General features: G+C 35.5%; 1 protein-coding gene across 1 annotated transcript in view; it reads right to left on the bottom strand.

The window, feature by feature from the left end:
* LOC128176002 (disheveled-associated activator of morphogenesis 1-A-like) overlaps positions 1–19,798 on the bottom strand; it is a 137,166-nt gene that overhangs the window by 35,960 nt on the left and 81,408 nt on the right. The gene's annotated exons all lie outside the window — the stretch shown is intronic.

Genomic DNA, 19,798 nt, shown 5'->3' on the forward strand with positions numbered 1-19,798 from the left:
ATCCCAGTCTGTTTGATTCACTGAAATGTACTTGGATAAGATGTCCTTGATAGTTCTGTTCAATCTTTCAATCATCCCGTCGGATTGAGGGTGATACGACGTTGTACGCGTTTTGTTTATTTGCAAAACTTTGCACATCTCTCGGAATAATTGACTTTCGAACTGAGCACCTTGATCCGAATGTATTTCTTGGGGGCATCCGTAGCGTTTAATCCATCCTTTAAACAAAGTTTCTGCCACTGTTTCAGCGTCAATGTTTCTCAAGGGAAATATTTCCGTGAATTTGGTAAAATAGTCTGAGATTACTATAATATACGTAAATCCATTCATTGACTTAGGAAATGGTCCAGCTATATCCACTCCAATTCTCTCAAATTTAACACCGCTCAAATAACTTTTTATATAGCTTCTCTTCTTTCTATGTGGGTTTTTCCTTTCTTCACAAATATCACAAGAAGCGATATAATCCGGGACATATCGTCTTAAATGGGGCCAGTAATAATTACTTCTGATGAGCTTATCAAAGGTGCGTCGTACACCTAAATGTTCGGCTGTTACAGCGTCATGGAAATTCCACATTACAACATCGCGTAACTTCTGAGGAATAATAATCCGTAATCGTTCACCATTATTTTCCATCCATTTAATACATAATACCCCTTCGTTCACAGTCAACAACTCCCAACGAGAGTATAAAAATTTGCTCTCAAAGCCTAAACTTGAGATAGAATCTATAGCTGGCTTTGGAAAGTTCGAATCCTCTTTCCACTTAAGAATGGGTGATATACTTCCGTCGTCTAACTGATGTTCTCTAATACTTGATAAACTCAGTGATTTATCCGGCTGTTCCTTAGGTTTGGCTCGTAACGGACGATTTGGAACACGTTTTGACGTCTTATGTGGTTGTACAGTATCACTTGAATAACAGGCAATAGGTATCTCATCCGGATCTTGAAAAAGTGTTTTAATAGCACACACATAATCACAAGATTGAACATCTTCTCCGTTCGTTGATTTACGCAAATCTTTTAGGTGATAGTATTTTTCTTCATCCGTCGCCTCTGTCACATTCAATTTGCACTGTTTACACTTCCCATTTTGAATATTCATCCTAGTCAAACCATCTGCATTTCCGTGTCTTTTTCCTGGTCTATGCTGAATCTGGAAAGTATATGAAACTAATTGTTGAAGCCATCGAGCAATCTGTCCATCCGGTTCTTTAAACTTATGTAACCACACTAGCGATCCATGATCTGTCCTCAGGATAAATTCTCGTCCAATCAAGTAATGTTTAAAATGTTTGATAAAATAAACGAGTGCTAACATCTCTCGTCGCGTGATACAATAATTCCTTTCAGATTTTGTTAGTGTACGACTCCCGTACGCTATCACTTTTTCTTTTCCGTCCTGAATCTGTGACAATACTGCTCCTATCGCATCATTGCTAGCATCAGTATCCAGAATAAAGAGTCCTCCATTCACATCTGGATAACTAAGAATTGGTGCACTCACTAATGTTGATTTAAGGTGATTAAATGCTTCATCACATTCGGCTGTCCAGTTCCACGGAATGTTCTTGCTAGTAAGCCCGTGAAGACACTTCGCAATTTTAGCAAAGTCTTTGATGAATCGTCTATAATAAGACACTAATCCGAGAAAACTACGCAATTCTCTTACACTCTGAGGAATTTTCCAATCCATAACAGCTTTGGTCTTACTAGGGTCTGTTTTAACTCCTTCTCTAGAAACAATGTGTCCTATGAAAGTCACTTCCTGCTTAAAGAAACTACATTTCTTGGCTTTCAGTTTCAAGTTAGCATTTTCAAGTCGATCAAATACTAAACTCAAGTTTCTTAAATGTTCCTCAAAATTTTTGCTATACACTATTATGTCATCTAAATACAGGACTGCGACATGCCACTGCAATCCTCGTAAGGTATGTTCTATCGCTCTCTGGAAAGTAGCGGGGGCATTGCATAGTCCAAACGGCATGACTGTATACTGATACAATCCTCCACGAGGGGTTCCGAATGCTGTTTTCTCCTTGTCACTGTCTCGCATAGGAATTTGATGATAAGCCATATTAAGATCCAGCGATGTAAACCAACTAGATCCAGATAATGCGTCTAAATCTTCAGCAATTCTCGGAATAGGGTAAGCATCCTTTATTGTTTGAGCATTCAAGCGCCGATAATCCACGCATAATCTCCAGGTTTTGTCTTTCTTTTGCACAAGTACAAGGGGAGATGACCAAGGACTTACTGATTCTTCAATCAAACCTTCAGTTTTTAATTTATTTTTTTCCGTATCCAATATGTCTCGTTTGAATATAGGTACTCTTCTTACAGGTTCTTTAAATGGTTTCTCATCATTCAAATTGATTTGATGTTCTCCAACATTTGATCTCTGTAAAGGCATATCGGGGTCGGCAAACGCAGCTTTACGACTAAGTAAAAACTGCTTAAATTTTTCTGCTTGCTCTGGTGTAAGATTTATACATCCTTCAAAATACATCTCTCTCAAGAATTCAGGAATATCTTTAGACTTATTCCCAGTTTCCACGTTGCACATCATTGAATTCGGCAACTCGTCACTGACAAAATCAACGCATGTCACTAATGCGATTTCTGTGTTTTCTTTGACAAAAACTTCTTTGTCCCCCGGGTTAAAAACACGCACATAAATCTCACTATTTTCTGTATTAACTAATACTTGTCCAACCACAAGTCCATGTGTGTTGACAAATTTCATCAGTGGTACTAATATAGCCTCCTTCATATAAGTACTAGGAATCACCTTTGATTTGATCACAGCTTCATGTCTCGACGGAATTACAATACTATCCACTGAGCGAACACGACAGCTTGTCTCTTTATCCTCACTCGTGTGCACACATTTCATCATCAGATTGTGATTCCTGTAGTCCCAGTGACATTCGTATTTCATCATAAAGTCTTTTCCAAGCAGGTTACACTTCACGCCGCCCACAAAAACTCGGAAATAAATATCTTTCTTTCATAACGTTAAAATCATATTAGCTGTCCCAATTACGTTTAATGGTCTTCCATCTGCAGTTTCAAATTGTTTCCGCACTTGCTCCAGTACAGGTCTGTTCTGTGGAAGAATACTTAAATAAACTTCCTCAGAGATGAAAGTATTTGCCGCACCAGTGTCGATTTTCCACTCAACTGCTGTCCCCTCCACTAGACCCTTAACTCTCATATCAGACTCTCCAACCACTACTAAACAAGATTGAGTTGTGAAGTCGGGTTGCTTTTCTGCATGTTCAAAATCGGTGTGCGTTTCATGAGTTTGCGTTTCCGCAAATGCCATGTGATGTTTCACATGATCATCCTCCGTACTAGGCCTATCTTGTGCGTTGACCGACGCATGGCCTACTGCCTCGGTCGACTTTGGTTTAACTGCTGATCCCCTGTTCCCGAGTAGTTGGCATATCGTTTTCCGTATCTCAAACCATTGTTATTGTTAGACAGTCTCTTCTTTGGACAATTCCGCAATAGGTGTTGAGACGAGTTACACTTATAACATCTCTTTGTCGCATTGTCAGTGTTAAGAGATGTTCCTTTACCAGCATAGCGTCTGTCATCAATATTGTATACCGGTGGCTGATAATCTTTCCTAACCTGGTATCTCTTATTCTCTGTCGAGCGAATGCACTCTTCTTGCATAGCAGCGGTCACTGCATCGTCTAAAGTTTTTGGGCGCGTTCGTTTTACTGCAAGCCGGAATTCTTCACTAGCACCACAGTTATCCAGGAATGTCTTCATTGAGCTTTCTAGTACGTATTCTCTGTTCTCCGGATAAGCACGTCGATACAAATCTTGTATAGCTTGGCCAAAATCCCGGAATGTCTCTTTGTCTTGTTTCCTTCGTAACTTTGCCTCGGCGATATAACTTTCCTTAAGCGCTGTATGTCCGAATCTTTGGTTCAGTGCACCTTTTAATAACTGGTAGTTTCCTACAGTATTTTCCGGGAGTCCGTATGCAAACGCTTCAGCTTGATCCCTTAAAGTTGTTAGGAGAATACGCGCCATACGCTGCTCAGTCCATTGATTTAAACTGGCCACATTTTCAAAATATCGAATAAATTCACCCCATATGATAGTTCCATCTCCTTTAAAAGTGCGTTTGATTTGAATATGAACATCCGAATGTACGGCTGGTGTTCCTTGTGTCACGTTTGTAGAATCCGCGGGCGAAACTAGGTTAGTACGTGTCCGTCGCCTTGAAGTATTTATTTCTGGCTGCACTGAGTCTTCGTGATTTGCTACTCGCTTACTGCAAGTTTTCCATAACATACTCAAGAAAATAACACTTGTTAAAATAATCACAATCAAAATTTGAAATTCTCGCGTAAATTTAATTACTAGATTTGACGGCCACAGATTGTAAAATCCAGCAATCGCAGATACACATCCGATTATAAAAATAATCCAAAAGGTTACAAACTTTCTCCATCTTTGGTCATTGTCGTTTTCGTAAACACTTAAATCCATTTCAGGAGATATCGGCGATGGAAATTCTGGCGTCTGACAGACTGGCGGATCCGTTCTCGAAATCCGTAAATAAATTTCTCCGCGCTGTTGAAGTTCTCGGCGCTCTCGGTGTTTCGGGGGTCCTTAATGTATCCATTTTCACTTTCTTACGCAATAAAACCAAACATCACATATATGCAGTTTGTTAGTTAATAATTAACAATTGCCTCCGGAAATGCTTTTACTCTGCATTTGCAACATGGGCATTTGTAAAAGCAAATATCACCTTTATCTACTCGTTTGATGCAATTAAAGTTCTCTTTTCGGTTGAACATTAAGTAACAGCTCGGGCACTCTTTGTGGGCAAATAGATCCATCCGTCCCACAATGATACGATGTCCATTTTCATCAAAATCAACCACATTCACAAATCTTTGTCTTTGCACCGAATCTCCTGGATTTAATTCCATGGTTACAAATTGTAAATTTCAAACACAACAATTCACAATTAAAGTCCACAAATAAAATCCGTAGAAATTATCACAATCTCACCGCTGCCACCAGTTGTAGCGCCGTCGAGCGGTTACGGCATAATAAATTAATATAACTGTGATAAATCCTTCCTTTGAGTATAATCCTGAGTGAAAAATCCAAGTTGTGTTTTACAATTTATTTACATTATCTCCAAATTTAATATCGTCACAAAATAAATCCAAGAAGAAGCACTGACTATATCTACGACAACAATAACAACTCTAACTACCTAACTGCTCTAACTATACTAACTGCAAAGTTCTGTGACCCTCGCACCCTTATATACACTTAGGGTTGCTCATTAAGAGCAGCCGCCTTAATGAGGTCACATTACATAATAACGGTACGTCGGTTGCTCTTCGGGAGCAACGGGTAGATAACTAAACATATGAAATAAAATGATGATATATTAAAATAATTAAACTGAATATAATTTATGGCGTTACACAAACTCTTTCACTGGGATTTCGTAAGTTTCCCGTCAGATTCCATTCATAAAGATGCATACTGTTATAAGCAACTAGAACGTTGTTTGAGAACGTTCATAAGCCCGTCCATTACTTTAACCCCTTAATTTTTACATTCTAATCTCTGGTTTTCTAAGTCTCGTTCCATCCTTCTCTATATCCTCCATAATTTAAACGTTGATTGATATTAAATAAAGCGTGCTATTGTTCTAAATACACAACCGTTGTGTAGGTAACCTCCCTTTACTTAGATACACATCACTCTTCATTGGCGGATCCAGATGGGGGGGGGGGGGGGGTTCCGGGGGTCGGAACCCCCCCCCCCTTTCTCTGGGGCATATGATTTTTTTTGGAAAACTTGTAATGCCTATTTAAAGGCAATTTTCCCCATTTATACTATAAATACTTTAATTATCTCAAATAATTGCTTTTAAAAATGCTCATTTAAAGAATTTCTTATGCGGGTTATGCTATTTTTCTGGAATGCTAGCTACCTTTATACCTGAATCACAAACGAAGCCATTTTTTTTTTGGTTTTGTTTCCAAGAATTGGAAATTACGTTACAAAAATACCGTGTAAGGGGTTTATATGTAAACCATTATGTAAATGCAAAACTTTTCAAAACTTTCTTGAATATGATCGCATCTGTACTAGTGCTGGGTGATGTTGGGAACCCATTACAGAGGCCACATCAAGTTCCCTGGGACGACTATTGCTTGTGCCATTGTATTACACATGTACAATCTATTCAGCACAGATAAAGTATCCCCATTTTTTGTCATATCCTATCATTTAGATCTTTATTTAAGAAGGCAATCAATAGAAATCAAAATCGATAAATAGTTCAGAATTTAATCAACGACATAAAAAAATTACCAAAAAATTCATTTTTATAATAGCTTGTCGTAATAAGTCTGAATTACTTTTTTGTTTTGTTTTTTTAGTGTTTCTTTCTATTAAGCATAGACGCACGTTCTCATTGCTGAAGACTTGGGTTTTTTTCTAAGGCTAGAAATTGTGCAAATCTTCCTTACCTAACCTAAAACGCTTAATAAATGCAGTGCACTCTGATATTAAAATAGGTATAAAATACAATATAATATATATATTATTTCATATAATAAAGCACCATCTTCATGTATAAAAGCACCATCTTCATATAAGAGAGCACCATCTTCATATATAAAAGCACCATCTTCATATAATAAAGCACCATCTTCATATAATAAAGCACCATCTTCATATATAAAAGCAGCATCTTCATATAATAAAGGACCACCTTCATATAATAAAGCATCATCATCACATAAAATAGCCACATAAGGCAGCTATGGCGTTCCAAAAGATACCCTTGTAGGTGTGGCGTTCCTGCTGCTCCAACTTCTTTCCCGTTTAGTTTGTCCATCTTGATATTCCTCTTCTGTGTATTTTTTTTTTTTTATAAATTCTTTTTTCTTTCAAATAGGTAGAAATTATAATAAAGCTTATCAATTTGATTTTTTTACCTTTTATTTTTTTTAGTAAATAAGGACTTAGTCCTTATTAATAAAGCTTATCAATGATGAAAATATAATTTTTATTTTCTTTTTTTCATATTAATATTTACTCATTATATTTACTCAAATTATAATATTTTGTATAAATGAAATAATATTCCTTCACAATGATTTAGAGATAACACCTGGATAAAACAACAAAACTAAGCAAAATAAATATTTTTTCTTTATTTTCATTGTTTTCAACTGCACACATGAATACATAACACATACATAAAAAATATCGTATACAAACATGAATAAATAAGTTATCTCAACACAAACACAAAGTAGGATCTCAAGCACAATGTTTCACAGAATCACAGTGCATTAATCACAGTACATCACATCACATGAATCCCTCAAACGTCGAACACACCAGCGTTTTCATTTGCTAGTTCTATGATTTTCTTCTTTTTGAGGACACTTTTCATATAATAAAGCACCACTTTCATATAGTAAAGCACCATCTTCATATATAAAAGCACCATCTTCATATAAGAGAGCACCATCTTCATATATAAAAGCAGCATCTTCATATAATAAAGCACCATCTTCATATAATAAAGCACCATCTTCATATAAGAGAGCACCATCTTCATATATAAAAGCACCATCTTCATATAATAAAGCACCATCTTCATATAATAAAGCACCATTTTCATATAATAAAGCACCATCTTCATATATAAAAGCAGCATCTTCATATAATAAAGGACCACCTTCATATAATAAAGCATCATCATCACATAAAATAGCCACATAAGGCAGCTATGGCGTTCCAAAAGATACCCTTGTAGGTGTGGCGTTCCTGCTGCTCCAACTTCTTTCCCGTTTAGTTTGAAACTTTTGCGCTATTTTCTTCCTTTTTATGTGTTTTTGATCGGTTTATTTTATTTTATTTTTATTTTTTTCTTGTCTGGTCCTCTGATATTTTTTTATTTGTTCAGTTTTAATTTTGACTTCAAGGAGGTAGGTTGATTTCAGTTCGTGGGATGTATAGGGCTAATGGTGCAATTGCACTGTGAAGACACATAGTATAGTTGGTGAGGGTGTAAATAACGTGAGCTCAGTATGTCGAAATATAGTGCCGTCTGAAAGGGACAGCCAAATAAAAAGGTACCAAGTCAATAGTACCTTTTACGGGGTTCGTTTTAAAATGTTGCATTTTTTCATCTTGGACTTCTTGACTGAATAGAAACTCGACAGACTTGTTTGAATATTTTATTAGTGTACAATAAACTAATACAAGAACAGAAGTTTGCTTGGGAGTAATGTTACTCCGAGTTCGTTAATAGTATAATTCCCTTCAAAACCTATTGTATAAAACACACACAAAATTACAGGAAACAAAATATAAACCAGTATATAAAACGGAACGCTGTTTCGGAGTAATGTTACTCCGAATCCGTTGTAAACAATTGCCCTTTTTACAATATGCCAAGCGTACAAAATTAGTTCGAGTTGGTCACTAAAATTATATTAGGACTCTATAAAACTACTATAAAACTACTCTATCGTTATCGATTCAACTAAAATACATGGAATTCAATATAAACTCCTGAACGGAATCGGGAGTTTGCTTCGGAGTAATATTACTCCGAGTTCGTTCACAAATTCACCCTCCATAAAATGCCGAGTGTATTAATCACAGTACATCACATCACATGAATCCCTCAAACGTCGAACACACCAGCGTTTTCATTTGCTAGTTCAATGATTTTCTTCTTTTTGAGGACACTTTTCATATAATAAAGCACCACTTTCATATAATAAAGCACCATCTTCATATATAAAAGCACCATCTTCATATAAGAGAGCACCATCTTAATATATAAAAGCACCATCTTCATATAATAAAGCACCATCTTCATATAATAAAGCACCATCTTCATATATAAAAGCAGCATCTTCATATAATAAAGGACCACCTTCATATAATAAAGCATCATCATCACATAAAATAGCCACATAAGGCAGCTATGGCATTCCAAAAGATACCCTTGTAGGTGTGGCGTTCCTGCTGCTCCAACTTCTTTCCCGTTTAGTTTGAAACTTTTGCGCTATTTTCTTCCTTTTTATGTGTTTTTGATCGGTTTATTTTATTTTATTTTTATTTTTTTCTTGTCTGGTCCTCTGATATTTTTTTATTTGTTCAGTTTTAATTTTGACTTCAAGGAGGTAGGTTGATTTCAGTTCGTGGGATGTATAGGGCTAATGGTGCAATTGCACTGTGAAGACACATAGTATAGTTGGTGAGGGTGTAAATAACGTGAGCTCAGTATGTCGAAATATAGTGCCGTCTGAAAGGGACAGCCAAATAAAAAGGTACCAAGTCAATAGTACCTTTTACGGGGTTCGTTTTAAAATGTTGCATTTTTTCATCTTGGACTTCTTGACTGAATAGAAACTCGACAGACTTGTTTGAATATTTTATTAGTGTACAATAAACTAATACAAGAACAGAAGTTTGCTTGGGAGTAATGTTACTCCGAGTTCGTTAATAGTATAATTCCCTTCAAAACCTATTGTATAAAACACACACAAAATAACAGGAAAACAAATATAAACCAGTATATAAAACGGAACGCTGTTTCGGAGTAATGTTACTCCGAATCCGTTGTAAACAATTGCCCTTTTTACAATATGCCAAGCGTACAAAATTAGTTCGAGTTGGTCACTAAAAATATATTAGGACTCTATAAAACTACTATAAAACTACTCTATCGTTATCGATTCAACTAAAATACATGGAATTCAATATAAACTCCTGAACGGAATCGGGAGTTTGCTTCGGAGTAATATTACTCCGAGTTCGTTCACAAATTCACCCTCCATAAAATGCCGAGTGTATTAATCACAGTACATCACATCACATGAATCCCTCAAACGTCGAACACACCAGCGTTTTCATTTGCTAGTTCTATGATTTTCTTCTTTTTGGGGACACTTTTCATATAATAAAGCACCACTTTCATATAATAAAGCACCATCTTCATATATAAAAGCACCATCTTCATATAAGAGAGCACCATCTTCATATATAAAAGCACCATCTTCATATAATAAAGCACCATCTTCATATAATAAAGCACCATCTTCATATATAAAAGCAGCATCTTCATATAATAAAGGACCACCTTCATATAATAAAGCATCATCATCACATAAAATAGCCACATAAGGCAGCTATGGCGTTCCAAAAGATACCCTTGTAGGTGTGGCGTTCCTGCTGCTCCAACTTCTTTCCCGTTTAGTTTGAAACTTCTGCGCTATTTTCTTCCTTTTTATGTGTTTTTGATCGGTCTATTTTATTTTATTTTATTTTTATTTTTTTCTTGTCTGGTCCTCTGATAATTTTTTATTTGTTCAGTTTTAATTTTGACTTCAAGGAGGTAGGTTGATTTCAGTTCGTGGGATGTATAGGGCTAATGGTGCAATTGCACTGTGAAGACACATGGTATAGTTGGTGAGGGTGTAAATAGCGTGAGCTCAGTATGTCGAAATATAGTGCCGTCTGAAAGGGACAGCCAAATAAAAAGGTACCAAGTCAATAGTACCTTTTACGGGGTTCGTTTTAAAATGTTGCATTTTTTCATCTTGGACTTCTTGACTGAATAGAAACTCGACAGACTTGTTTGAATATTTTATTAGTGTACAATAAACTAATACAAGAACAGAAGTTTGCTTGGGAGTAATGTTACTCCGAGTTCGTTAATAGTATAATTCCCTTCAAAACCTATTGTATAAAACACACACAAAATTACAGGAAACAAAATATAAACCAGTATATAAAACGGAACGCTGTTTCGGAGTAATGTTACTCCGAATCCGTTGTAAACAATTGCCCTTTTTACAATATGCCAAGCGTACAAAATTAGTTCGAGTTGGTCACTAAAAATATATTAGGACTTTATAAAACTACTATAAAACTACTCTATCGTTATCGATTCAACTAAAATACATGGAATTCAATATAAACTCCTGAACGGAATCGGGAGTTTGCTTCGGAGTAATATTACTCCGAGTTCGTTCACAAATTCACCCTCCATAAAATGCCGAGTGTATTAATCACAGTACATCACATCACATGAATCCCTCAAACGTCGAACACACCAGCGTTTTCATTTGCTAGTTCTATGATTTTCTTCTTTTTGGGGACACTTTTCATATAATAAAGCACCACTTTCATATAATAAAGCACCATCTTCATATATAAAAGCACCATCTTCATATAAGAGAGCACCATCTTCATATAATAAAGCACCATCTTCATATAATAAAGCACCATCTCCATATATAAAAGCAGCATCTTCATATAATAAAGGACCACCTTCATATAATAAAGGACCACCTTCATATAATAAAGCATCATCATCACATAAAATAGCCATATAAGGCAGCTATGGCGTTCCAAAAGATACCCTTGTAGGTGTGGCGTTCCTGCTGCTCCAACTTCTTTCCCGTTTAGTTTGAAACTTCTGCGCTATTTTCTTCCTTTTTATGTGTTTTTGATCGGTCTATTTTATTTTATTTTATTTTTATTTTTTTCTTGTCTGGTCCTCTGATATTTTTTTATTTGTTCAGTTTTAATTTTGACTTCAAGGAGGTAGGTTGATTTCAGTTCGTGGGATGTATAGGGCTAATGGTGCAATTGCACTGTGAAGACACATAGTATAGTTGGTGAGGGTGTAAATAGCGTGAGCTCAGTATGTCGAAATATAGTGCCGCCTGAAAGGGACAGCCGAATAAAAAGGTACCAAGTCAATAGTACCTCTTACGGGGTTCGTTTTAAAATGTTGCATTTTTTCATCTTGGACTTCTTGACTGAATAGAAACTCGACAGACTTGTTTGAATATTTTATTAGTGTACAATAAACTAATACAAGAACAGAAGTTTGCTTGGGAGTAATGTTACTCCGAGTTCGTTAATAGTATAATTCCCTTCAAAACCTATTGTATAAAACACACACAAAATTACAGGAAACAAAATATAAACCAGTATATAAAACGGAACGCTGTTTCGGAGTAATGTTACTCCGAATCCGTTGTAAACAATGGCCCTTTTTACAATATGCCAAGCGTACAAAATTAGTTCGAGTTGGTCACTAAAAATATATTAGGACTCTATAAAACTACTATAAAACTACTCTATCGTTATCGATTCAACTAAAATACATGGAATTCAATATAAACTCCTGAACGGAATCGGGAGTTTGCTTCGGAGTAATATTACTCCGAGTTCGTTCACAAATTCACCCTCCATAAAATGCCGAGTGTATTAATCACAGTACATCACATCACATGAATCCCTCAAACGTCGAACACACCAGCGTTTTCATTTGCTAGTTCTATGATTTTCTTCTTTTTGGGGACACTTTTCATATAATAAAGCACCACTTTCATATAATAAAGCACCATTTTCATATATAAAAGCACCATCTTCATATAAGAGAGCGCCATCTTCATATATAAAAACACCATCTTCATATAATAAAGCACCATCTTCATATAATAAAGCACCATCTTCATATATAAAAGCAGCATCTTCATATAATAAAGGACCACCTTCATATAATAAAGCATCATCATCACATAAAATAGCCACATAAGGCAGCTATGGCGTTCCAAAAGATACCCTTGTAGGTGTGGCGTTCCTGCTGCTCCAACTTCTTTCCCGTTTAGTTTGAAACTTCTGCGCTATTTTCTTCCTTTTTATGTGTTTTTGATCGGTCTATTTTATTTTATTTTATTTTTATTTTTTTCTTGTCTGGTCCTCTGATATTTTTTTATTTGTTCAGTTTTAATTTTGACTTCAAGGAGGTAGGTTGATTTCAGTTCGTGGGATGTATAGGGCTAATGGTGCAATTGCACTGTGAAGACACATAGTATAGTTGGTGAGGGTGTAAATAGCGTGAGCTCAGTATGTCGAAATATAGTGCCGCCTGAAAGGGACAGCCGAATAAAAAGGTACCAAGTCAATAGTACCTCTTACGGGGTTCGTTTTAAAATGTTGCATTTTTTCATCTTGGACTTCTTGACTGAATAGAAACTCGACAGACTTGTTTGAATATTTTATTAGTGTACAATAAACTAATACAAGAACAGAAGTTTGCTTGGGAGTAATGTTACTCCGAGTTCGTTAATAGTATAATTCCCTTCAAAACCTATTGTATAAAACACACACAAAATTACAGGAAACAAAATATAAACCAGTATATAAAACGGAACGCTGTTTCGGAGTAATGTTACTCCGAATCCGTTGTAAACAATGGCCCTTTTTACAATATGCCAAGCGTACAAAATTAGTTCGAGTTGGTCACTAAAAATATATTAGGACTCTATAAAACTACTATAAAACTACTCTATCGTTATCGATTCAACTAAAATACATGGAATTCAATATAAACTCCTGAACGGAATCGGGAGTTTGCTTCGGAGTAATATTACTCCGAGTTCGTTCACAAATTCACCCTCCATAAAATGCCGAGTGTATTAATCACAGTACATCACATCACATGAATCCCTCAAACGTCGAACACACCAGCGTTTTCATTTGCTAGTTCTATGATTTTCTTCTTTTTGGGGACACTTTTCATATAATAAAGCACCACTTTCATATAATAAAGCACCATTTTCATATATAAAAGCACCATCTTCATATAAGAGAGCGCCATCTTCATATATAAAAACACCATCTTCATATAATAAAGCACCATCTTCATATAATAAAGCACCATCTTCATATATAAAAGCAGCATCTTCATATAATAAAGGACCACCTTCATATAATAAAGCATCATCATCACATAAAATAGCCACATAAGGCAGCTATGGCGTTCCAAAAGATACCCTTGTAGGTGTGGCGTTCCTGCTGCTCCAACTTCTTTCCCGTTTAGTTTGAAACTTCTGCGCTATTTTCTTCCTTTTTATGTGTTTTTGATCGGTCTATTTTATTTTATTTTATTTTTATTTTTTTCTTGTCTGGTCCTCTGATACTTTTTTTATTTGTTCAGTTTTAATTTTGACTTCAAGGAGGTAGGTTGATTTCAGTTCGTGGGATGTATAGGGCTAATGGTGCAATTGCACTGTGAAGACACATGGTATAGTTGGTGAGGGTGTAAATAGCGTAAGCTCAGTATGTCGAAATATAGTGCCGTCTGAAAAGGACAGCCAAATAAAAAGGTACCAAGTCAATAGTACCTTTTACGGGGTTCGTTTTAAAATGTTGCATTTTTTCATCTTGGACTTCTTGACTGAATAGAAACTCGACAGACTTGTTTGAATATTTTATTAGTGTACAATAAACTAATACAAGAACAGAAGTTTGCTTGGGAGTAATGTTACTCCGAGTTCGTTAATAGTATAATTCCCTTCAAAACCTATTGTATAAAACACACACAAAATTACAGGAAACAAAATATAAACCAGTATATAAAACGGAACGCTGTTTCGGAGTAATGTTACTCCGAATCCGTTGTAAACAATTGCCCTTTTTACAATATGCCAAGCGTACAAAATTAGTTCGAGTTGGTCACTAAAAATATATTAGGACTTTATAAAACTACTATAAAACTACTCTATCGTTATCGATTCAACTAAAATACATGGAATTCAATATAAACTCCTGAACGGAATCGGGAGTTTGCTTCGGAGTAATATTACTCCGAGTTCGTTCACAAATTCACCCTCCATAAAATGCCGAGTGTATTAATCACAGTACATCACATCACATGAATCCCTCAAACGTCGAACACACCAGCGTTTTCATTTGCTAGTTCTATGATTTTCTTCTTTTTGGGGACACTTTTCATATAATAAAGCACCACTTTCATATAATAAAGCACCATCTTCATATATAAAAGCACCATCTTCATATAAGAGAGCACCATCTTCATATATAAAAGCACCATCTTCATATAATAAAGCACCATCTTCATATGATAAAGCACCATCTTCATATATAAAAGCAGCATCTTCATATAATAAAGGACCACCTTCATATAATAAAGCATCATCATCACATAAAATAGCCACATAAGGCAGCTATGGCGTTCCAAAAGATACCCTTGTAGGTGTGGCGTTCCTGCTGCTCCAACTTCTTTCCCGTTTAGTTTGAAACTTTTGCGCTATTTTCTTCCTTTTTATGTGTTTTTGATCGGTTTATTTTATTTTATTTTTATTTTTTTCTTGTCTGGTCCTCTGATATTTTTTTATTTGTTCAGTTTTAATTTTGACTTCAAGGAGGTAGGTTGATTTCAGTTCGTGGGATGTATAGGGCTAATGGTGCAATTGCACTGTGAAGACACATAGTATAGTTGGTGAGGGTGTAAATAGCGTGAGCTCAGTATGTCGAAATATAGTGCCGTCTGAAAGGGACAGCCAAATAAAAAGGTACCAAGTCAATAGAACCTTTTACGGGGTTCGTTTTAAAATGTTGCATTTTTTCATCTTGGACTTCTTGACTGAATAGAAACTCGACAGACTTGTTTGAATATTTTATTAGTGTACAATAAACTAATACAAGAACAGAAGTTTGCTTGGGAGTAATGTTACTCCGAGTTCGTTAATAGTATAATTCCCTTCAAAACCTATTGTATAAAACACACACAAAATAACAGGAAAACAAATATAAACCAGTATATAAAACGGAACGCTGTTTCGGAGTAATGTTACTCCGAATCCGTTGTAAACAATTGCCCTTTTTACAATATGCCAAGCGTACAAAATTAGTTCGAGTTGGTCACTAAAAATATATTAGGACTCTATAAAACTACTATAAAACTACTCTATCGTTATCGATTCAACTAAAATACATGGAATTCAATATAAACTCCTGAACGGAATCGGGAGTTTGCTTCGGAGTAATATTACTCCGAGTTCGTTCACAAATTCACCCTCCATAAAATGCCGAGTGTATTAATCACAGTACATCACATCACATGAATCCCTCAAACGTCGAACACACCAGCGTTTTCATTTGCTAGTTCTATGATTTTCTTCTTTTTGGGGACACTTTTCATATAATAAAGCACCACTTTCATATAATAAAGCACCATCTTCATATATAAAAGCACCATCTTCATATAAGAGAGCACCATCTTCATATATAAAAGCACCATCTTCATATAATAAAGCACCATCTTCATATGATAAAGCACCATCTTCATATATAAAAGCAGCATCTTCATATAATAAAGGACCACCTTCATATAATAAAGCATCATCATCACATAAAATAGCCACATAAGGCAGCTATGGCGTTCCAAAAGATACCCTTGTAGGTGTGGCGTTCCTGCTGCTCCAACTTCTTTCCCGTTTAGTTTGAAACTTCTGCGCTATTTTCTTCCTTTTTATGTGTTTTTGATCGGTCTATTTTATTTTATTTTATTTTTATTTTTTTCTTGTCTGGTCCTCTGATATTTTTTTATTTGTTCAGTTTTAATTTTGACTTCAAGGAGGTAGGTTGATTTCAGTTCGTGGGATGTATAGGGCTAATGGTGCAATTGCACTGTGAAGACACATAGTATAGTTGGTGAGGGTGTAAATAGCGTGAGCTCAGTATGTCGAAATATAGTGCCGCCTGAAAGGGACAGCCGAATAAAAAGGTACCAAGTCAATAGTACCTCTTACGGGGTTCGTTTTAAAATGTTGCATTTTTTCATCTTGGACTTCTTGACTGAATAGAAACTCGACAGACTTGTTTGAATATTTTATTAGTGTACAATAAACTAATACAAGAACAGAAGTTTGCTTGGGAGTAATGTTACTCCGAGTTCGTTAATAGTATAATTCCCTTCAAAACCTATTGTATAAAACACACACAAAATTACAGGAAACAAAATATAAACCAGTATATAAAACGGAACGCTGTTTCGGAGTAATGTTACTCCGAATCCGTTGTAAACAATTGCCCTTTTTACAATATGCCAAGCGTACAAAATTAGTTCGAGTTGGTCACTAAAAATATATTAGGACTCTATAAAACTACTATAAAACTACTCTATCGTTATCGATTCAACTAAAATACATGGAATTCAATATAAACTCCTGAACGGAATCGGGAGTTTGCTTCGGAGTAATATTACTCCGAGTTCGTTCACAAATTCACCCTCCATAAAATGCCGAGTGTATTAATCACAGTACATCACATCACATGAATCCCTCAAACGTCGAACACACCAGCGTTTTCATTTGCTAGTTCTATGATTTTCTTCTTTTTGGGGACACTTTTCATATAATAAAGCACCACTTTCATATAATAAAGCACCATCTTCATATATAAAAGCACCATCTTCATATAAGAGAGCACCATCTTCATATATAAAAGCACCATCTTCATATAATAAAGCACCATCTTCATATGATAAAGCACCATCTTCATATATAAAAGCAGCATCTTCATATAATAAAGGACCACCTTCATATAATAAAGCATCATCATCACATAAAATAGCCACATAAGGCAGCTATGGCGTTCCAAAAGATACCCTTGTAGGTGTGGCGTTCCTGCTGCTCCAACTTCTTTCCCGTTTAGTTTGAAACTTCTGCGCTATTTTCTTCCTTTTTATGTGTTTTTGATCGGTCTATTTTATTTTATTTTATTTTTATTTTTTTCTTGTCTGGTCCTCTGATAATTTTTTATTTGTTCAGTTTTAATTTTGACTTCAAGGAGGTAGGTTGATTTCAGTTCGTGGGATGTATAGGGCTAATGGTGCAATTGCACTGTGAAGACACATGGTATAGTTGGTGAGGGTGTAAATAGCGTGAGCTCAGTATGTCGAAATATAGTGCCGTCTGAAAGGGACAGCCAAATAAAAAGGTACCAAGTCAATAGTACCTTTTACGGGGTTCGTTTTAAAATGTTGCATTTTTTCATCTTGGACTTCTTGACTGAATAGAAACTCGACAGACTTGTTTGAATATTTTATTAGTGTACAATAAACTAATACAAGAACAGAAGTTTGCTTGGGAGTAATGTTACTCCGAGTTCGTTAATAGTATAATTCCCTTCAAAACCTATTGTATAAAACACACACAAAATTACAGGAAACAAAATATAAACCAGTATATAAAACGGAACGCTGTTTTGGAGTAATGTTACTCCGAATCCGTTGTAAACAATGGCCCTTTTTACAATATGCCAAGCGTACAAAATTAGTTCGAGTTGGTCACTAAAAATATATTAGGACTCTATAAAACTACTATAAAACTACTCTATCGTTATCGATTCAACTAAAATACATGGAATTCAATATAAACTCCTGAACGGAATCGGGAGTTTGCTTCGGAGTAATATTACTCCGAGTTCGTTCACAAATTCACCCTCCATAAAATGCCGAGTGTATTAATCACAGTACATCACATCACATGAATCCCTCAAACGTCGAACACACCAGCGTTTTCATTTGCTAGTTCTATGATTTTCTTCTTTTTGGGGACACTTTTCATATAATAAAGCACCACTTTCATATAATAAAGCACCATCTTCATATATAAAAGCACCATCTTCATATAAGAGAGCACCATCTTCATATAATAAAGCACCATCTTCATATAATAAAGCACCATCTCCATATATAAAAGCAGCATCTTCATATAATAAAGGACCACCTTCATATAATAAAGGACCACCTTCATATAATAAAGCATCATCATCACATAAAATAGCCACATAAGGCAGCTATGGCGTTCCAAAAGATACCCTTGTAGGTGTGGCGTTCCTGCTGCTCCAACTTCTTTCCCGTTTAGTTTGAAACTTCTGCGCTATTTTCTTCCTTTTTATGTGTTTTTGATCGGTCTATTTTATTTTATTTTATTTTTATTTTTTTCTTGTCTGGTCCTCTGATACTTTTTTTATTTGTTCAGTTTTAATTTTGACTTCAAGGAGGTAGGTTGATTTCAGTTCGTGGGATGTATAGGGCTAATGGTGCAATTGCACTGTGAAGACACATGGTATAGTTGGTGAGGGTGTAAATAGCGTAAGCTCAGTATGTCGAAATATAGTGCCGTCTGAAAAGGACAGCCAAATAAAAAGGTACCAAGTCAATAGTACCTTTTACGGGGTTCGTTTTAAAATGTTGCATTTTTTCATCTTGGACTTCTTGACTGAATAGAAACTCGACAGACTTGTTTGAATATTTTATTAGTGTACAATAAACTAATACAAGAACAGAAGTTTGCTTGGGAGTAATGTTACTCCGAGTTCGTTAATAGTATAATTCCCTTCAAAACCTATTGTATAAAACACACACAAAATTACAGGAAACAAAATATAAACCAGTATATAAAACGGAACGCTGTTTCGGAGTAATGTTACTCCGAATCCGTTGTAAACAATTGCCCTTTTTACAATATGCCAAGCGTACAAAATTAGTTCGAGTTGGTCACTAAAAATATATTAGGACTCTATAAAACTACTATAAAACTACTCTATCGTTATCGATTCAACTAAAATACATGGAATTCAATATAAACTCCTGAACGGAATCGGGAGTTTGCTTCGGAGTAATATTACTCCGAGTTCGTTCACAAATTCACCCTCCATAAAATGCCGAGTGTATTAATCACAGTACATCACATCACATGAATCCCTCAAACGTCGAACACACCAGCGTTTTCATTTGCTAGTTCTATGATTTTCTTCTTTTTGGGGACACTTTTCATATAATAAAGCACCACTTTCATATAATAAAGCACCATCTTCATATATAAAAGCACCATCTTCATATAAGAGAGCACCATCTTCATATATAAAAGCACCAT

The sequence above is a fragment of the Crassostrea angulata genome, chromosome 3 (assembly GCF_025612915.1).
Source record: "Crassostrea angulata isolate pt1a10 chromosome 3, ASM2561291v2, whole genome shotgun sequence".
NCBI classification, from domain to species: domain Eukaryota; kingdom Metazoa; phylum Mollusca; class Bivalvia; order Ostreida; family Ostreidae; genus Magallana; species Magallana angulata.